Consider the following 6,157-nt stretch of genomic DNA (forward strand, 5'->3'; position numbering starts at 1 on the left):
TAGCCCTAAAAGACCATACATGGGAGGAAAGCTCGTGACTTTACGTGTCTCACAGATGATAGGAGCCTAGATCTAGTATATTGTGCGTTGGTTTAGGGTATTATGGCTTGTGGACCAAGATTTATGTCTTAAAGAAGTTAGGGTTTGGGTTAAACCCATTAGGAAGGGCTAAGGACAGGTAAAGTTTTACCCTTAAGAGTGTATTTCCAGTATGTAGATGAAGTTTGGAACATAGATCTGAATAGTAGGAGCTTAATCCGTTGAGATGGCTCCATCAGACAGGGGAACTCGGCGAGTACAGGGAAAGACTCGACGAGTTGAAGCGGGTTGTCCCGATTATTATGATAGCTGGAACTCGACGAGTCTGTTAAGGGACTCGTCGAGTTGACTCAGTTGACCACGAGTTTAAGCATTCATGGACTCGTCGAGTTGGGAGATAACTCGACGAGTTGGGTTGACTGGGAGTTGACCTTGACTTTGACTTTGACTTTGACCAGGGGTAAAATGGTCAGTTTACCCTAAGGAGGATTAGCATATTCTGATTAAGTGTTATTATGGAATTGATAGTCGGAGAGTCGCCGGAGCAGCAGAAAGGGATTCCTCACTCGAGTTTTCAGTAGTCAGTTTTGTGAGGTGAGTTTCCTTCAGTAGGAACGGGTCTACGTACCAAGGTTGGCCCGTATATGTGATATGTTAGAGCTGAGTGTGGGCGGGGCCCGAATCTCGTAGCAGCCTAGAGTGGGCGGGGCCCGATTCTCGTAGTATTATTTGAGTATAGATATGTGATTGTTTGGTAGATATACTTGTTGTCTGTGTGATACTTGTATGCATGTTAGTAGCGGAGTGTGGCCGGGGACCGAATCTCCTAGACAGAGGAGTGTGGGCGGGGTCTGTATCTCCTAGTTGCATGATATTTGTATGGTATGTGGTAGTTTGGGGAACTCACTAAGCTTCGTGCTTACAGTTTTCAGTTTTGGTTTCAGGTACTTCCACAAGCAAGGGTAGAAGTAAAGATATTATTTTAAAATTGAAATTTAGTTTATTTATAATTACACTTTAGGTTTGATATTTATTTAACCTTATTAACCAACTTATAATTATTATTAGAAAGAGACTATAATTTATCATTTTTAGCTATTTACAAAATATTTTTTGGGTTGTTTAAGTTAAACTAAAATTTATATTTAAGTTGACCCTATAATGTTATATTTAAATTAATAATTTAAGTATTTTAAACAAATTGTTCCAAAATTGTATCTTTAAAATGATGATGGTTTACATCAAACAATATATTAAAACTAATAAATTAAGTATAATTTTTTAAAAGTTAAAAAACATAACTTTATAAGTAGAAGTAAAGATATTATTTTAATATTGAAGTTTAGTTTATATATGATTACACTTTAGGTTTGATATTTATTTAACCTAATTAACCAAATTATAATTATTATTAGAAAGAAATTGAAAAGTCATTGTAACACCGGATTCATGGTACGATTTTATTTAAGTTTTTTTTTCTTAAATTTTTGCCATGAACTCGGCGAGTCTGCGTCCCGACTCGCCGAGTAGCAGCGAGGTGGACACGGGATTTAAGCTGGGAACTCGGCGAGTCGACATATGGACTCGGCGAGTCCACCTGTCTGGATGAAACTCTATTTTCAGACATTGCACCCTATTTTACCCATTCTAAAACACCCATTTCGTCCCATTTTCCTCCCAGAGAGCAGTAGAGAACAACCCTAGCTCCTTTAGTGTTCTTGAGTGATTTTGATCTTCCAAAGAAGGTTTTGGAGCTTAGAAGAAGAAGGAGGAAGTTGGAGTGTTCCAGAAGTGAAGGTAGATCCGAAATCTACTCTGGGGAAGGCATCAAATCAGGTAATAAAACCCTCACTTTGCTCATTAGCTCTTAGGTTCCTTTTTGTCCCCAATGGTTGATCTTCAAGCCTTAAAACCCCCAGATTTCGTGTGTATATGTGATAACCAGACCCTAGGAACTGAGACCCATGAGTTGGATCAGTTGCATGTCTCAGATTTGGCTAGATTGGGTGAAGAGTCGAAGGGAACTCGGCGAGTGCCAAAGTGCACTCGGCGAGTTCCATGAAGATGGCCTTAGACTCGACGAGTTGGATGAACAACTCGGCGAGTCCTATGAAGATTGCCTGGTACTCGGCGAGCCGTTCTTCAAACTCGTCGAGTCCCTTGAATATAGCCTTGAACTCGGCGAGTGTTCTTCAAACTCGGCGAGTCATATGAACTGTCACTAGGATAAGAAGGGTTTAAGTGTAGGAGGTCCAACCCTTCGTAGTCGCACGTGGAATTAGCAATTTAACGTGTAGCTATAGTCCCAGAATCTCCAAATCTCCAAGGTTGATGTTCTGATGGAAGATTGGAGCGAATTGTGAGATCTGTTCGTCGGACTCGGCGAGTCCCCCCTTGGACTCGGCGAGTCCAGTCGTGGGTTTGTTAGTTGTCCCCGTTTAGCGAGTCAGGCTGACTCAGTGAGTGGGAACAGGGACCCGATGAGTCAGAGTCGGGCTAGACGTAGAAGGACTCGGCGAGTCGCTATATGGACTCGGCGAGTCCAGTCAATCAGAGAGTTGACTTTGAGCAAGAAGTTGACTTTGACCAGTCATTTGACCTAAGGGGTATTTATGAGTACCTAATCCATGATTACAGATTTATAGTCGGAGGGTTTCCGGTGCGGCAGCCAGGCGTAGGTTGAGCGGGTTTTCAGCAGCTACCCTCGAGGTGAGTTACCTTCCAGTAGCGGTGGGTCTACGGCCACAATGCCGGCCCACCAGTAGGAGTTGTATGTTGGATGATTGTCTTTGTGATATCATCTAGGTTTGCTACTACCTGATATGTTATGTGCTAGTATGATATGATGTTATATGCTAGTAGCAGTAGGGGAGATAGTCCCCATGATTTCCGGTCGATAGGGCCGAAAGGGGTAGTCATACCCAGTCATGTTAGACAGATTATGGTTATGTGATATATGTTATGTGGTAGTAGTAGAGGGGTGAAATAGTCCCCAGTACCCGGTCGAAAGGACCGAAGGGGAGGCCAGCACCCAGATATGCTAGGCAGTATCCGGTCGAAAGGACCGAAGGGGAGGCCAGCACCCAGATATGCTGGGCAGTATCCGGTCGAAAGGACCAAAGGGGTAGGTCGGGCACCCAGATATGCCTGACAGTATCTGTATGTTATGTGATAGTATGGTATGTGGTACGATGGGGGAACTCACTAAGCTTCGTGCTTATAGTTTACAGTTTTGTTTCAGGTACCTCTTCAGCTAGGGGAAAGGAGCCGGCGCGGTAGCGGCATATCACACACACTCTTGTTTCCGCACTATGGATTTTCTGGGATGTACTCTGAATATTTTACTATGATGTTACCGGTTTTCAGACATGAATTAATATTATGAATGTTTTGTAACGATGTTTTTATGTATTAACCTAATTTAAAAATGAAATTTTTAGCTGGTATTTTTGGGATGTTACAAGTTGGTATCAGAGCCCTGGTTTGAGGGATTCGGACACACCTTCGGGGGTGTCTGGACTCAAATCGAGGGGATTAAAAGATTTTTATAAAGAAATGATTTTTCTAAAGACTATGTAAAAGAGTTTTGAGAAAGAAAGAACAAGGTGTGTGATGTGCGCGACCGGCCGAGCTCAAGTAAGTTTTCCCTAAAGTACCCATACAAGTTATTGTTATGATTATCAGTTCCAGTTTCAGTAGAACAGCATGCTAGAATAGGACTAAGGATCTAGGAATGATGCCTTATGTGCCTGCTTTATGTGTTCCAGCTTTATGAGAATTGCATGCTAGTACAGATCAATCAGTATGATAGCCAGAATAGTATATACTTGATTATGTGTACTCAATGCACGAATGTTGCTTGCTATGTGCTTTTAGGAGTTCTACTTGTCTCTCACTAACTAGTAAACGAATATGTTACGTTACATATTGCAAGGACTAAATAATTTCAGAAGGTTGGGTCTAGCCCTGCTTCGCAGCTCTTGTCTGAGTCCAACCGTTGTAGGGTAGGACCTCTCATTCGAAGAATTATCTAGTCTGAGTAATATGTAATAGTATTCGCGAGCTAGTTAGGGAAAGAAAGCAGGGACTTCTTGTGCAGCTGATGGCAGAGAGTGGGATGGCGATTACTTAGGGCAAGCCTAGGGCGAGAGTAGCACGAGAACCGCAGTATTAGTAGAAAGGACTTGGTTGAGTTGAGGCAATTCTTGAGGAAAGTACGGATAGACGTGGAAGGTAGTATGGGCCCGTACTACTGAAAGCGGAGTATCCATACTCAATTCAAAAAGGGCCGAGACGAGACCGGGGACTTGTGATATGTATGTGAGCCTCGTTAGTGGAATATAGTTTGATAGTGGTTAAGCTATGTTTTGCAGTATGGTGACCACACGACAGGGAGCGGGAGGCTCAGGATCAAGATCGGGTTCGGGTTCAGGGTCCGAACCAGTTGATGAGGGTCTACGCGAGTTCATCGCGTCAGAGATTACCAGGGGCATCCTTGAGTCGACTCCCATCATATTCGGGTCGATCAAGGAGGGTATTATAGAGTTGATGGAGGATCGTCTCAGGGCGTTCAGGAGTGATATGGCGGCTAGCCAGTCAGGACCACACACACTGTCCTTTAAGGACTTCAGGGGCAGTGGTGCACCAGATTTCCATGGGGCGAAGGACCCCATTGCTGCCAGACGATGGATTGCAGACCTTGAGTCTGCACAGCTGATCAGCTTCTGCCCCGAGGGGTCGAAGGTACGATTTGCAGCAGGGTGTCTACGTGACAGAGCTAGAGATTGGTGGGAGTCGGTTTGTGACTCTTTGGGAGCCGCGGCCATTGAGGCTATGACATGGCCGGACTTTGTGACACGATTCAGGACGGAGTTCGCGCCTGCGGTGGAGCTCCAGCAGTTGACACAGGAGTTCTTGGATATGAGGCAGACGACAGAGACAGTGGCGGAGATCACCGCCAAGTTCCGGGAGAGGGCGTTACTGGTACCTCAGTACGCGGGTGATGAGGACATGAGGAGGACCCGCTACCACGACATGCTCCGAGCCGACATCCGGGAGCATGTCAGTTTTTCAGCTTGCCCTACCCTGGAGTCCATGATTGCCAGGGCAAGGGAGAGGGAGATTGATTTGGGTCACATTCTGAAGAGAAAGGCTGAGGAGGGACAGATGACTGGGGCTTCGGGGAAGAAGCCCAAGGGATCAGATCCGGGCCCAAGAGGCCCACCGAGTCGTAGCCGCTGCAGGAAATGCGGCAAGTCGCATGAGGGACCATGCAGGTTAGGATCGTCAGGCTGCTACAAGTGCGGCAAGACGGGGCACTTTAGCAGGGATTGTACTGCTCCTACTCCGGTATTTCAGACGTCCGAGTTGCTGTGTTTCCACTGCAACCAGAGGGGCCACAAGAGGGCCAATTACCCTCAGTTGACAGCAGCAGCGCCAGTGCAGGTGCCAGCTCCAGCGACCCTGCGGATTACGGATGACCGGCAGGGCAAGGCAGAGGCTCCGGTGGTGAGGAGTCGGGCACAGCTGACAGCCGAGGAGGCACGCGCTGCACCCGATGTGGTGACGGGTATGATTCTTTCCCTCTGACCTATTTATATGAGATTTATGATATTGATATGTGCTCTGTGTATATACGTTTAGGATCGTTCCATGTGAACGGTATTCCAGTCCAGGTGTTGTTTGATTCAGGGGCTACCCGATCCTTTGTTTCTCTTACACTTAGCAAGAAGTTTCCTGAGTCCTCGGGCATGTTGGATTGCCCTTTAGAGGTCGAGATTGCGGACGACCGGTCAGTGCGAGCATCAGAGGTCTTCCGAGGTTGTGTATTGAGGTTGTTCGAAGAGCGGTATTTGGTTGACCTAGTTCCCATTCCATTGCGGGGAAACAAGGTCATTATTGGTATGGATTGGCTGAGTCCCAATGGGGCAGTGATAGATTGCGCGCAGCAGTTAGTACGAGTCAGAGCCCCAAGTGGGGGAGAGTTAGTAATTCAGGGTGAGAGAACACAGCGAGGGCCAGCCTTTTGTTCGGCAGCGAGGGCAAGGCGTTACCTTCAGCAGGGTTGCGCAGGATATGTCGCATATGTCATGGACACCCGGGAGGCGGGTAAGGCGAC

The sequence above is a fragment of the Lactuca virosa genome, chromosome 5 (assembly GCF_052849685.1).
Source record: "Lactuca virosa cultivar CGN04683 chromosome 5, Lactuca_virosa_CGN04683_v6, whole genome shotgun sequence".
Taxonomy (NCBI): Eukaryota; Viridiplantae; Streptophyta; class Magnoliopsida; order Asterales; family Asteraceae; genus Lactuca; species Lactuca virosa.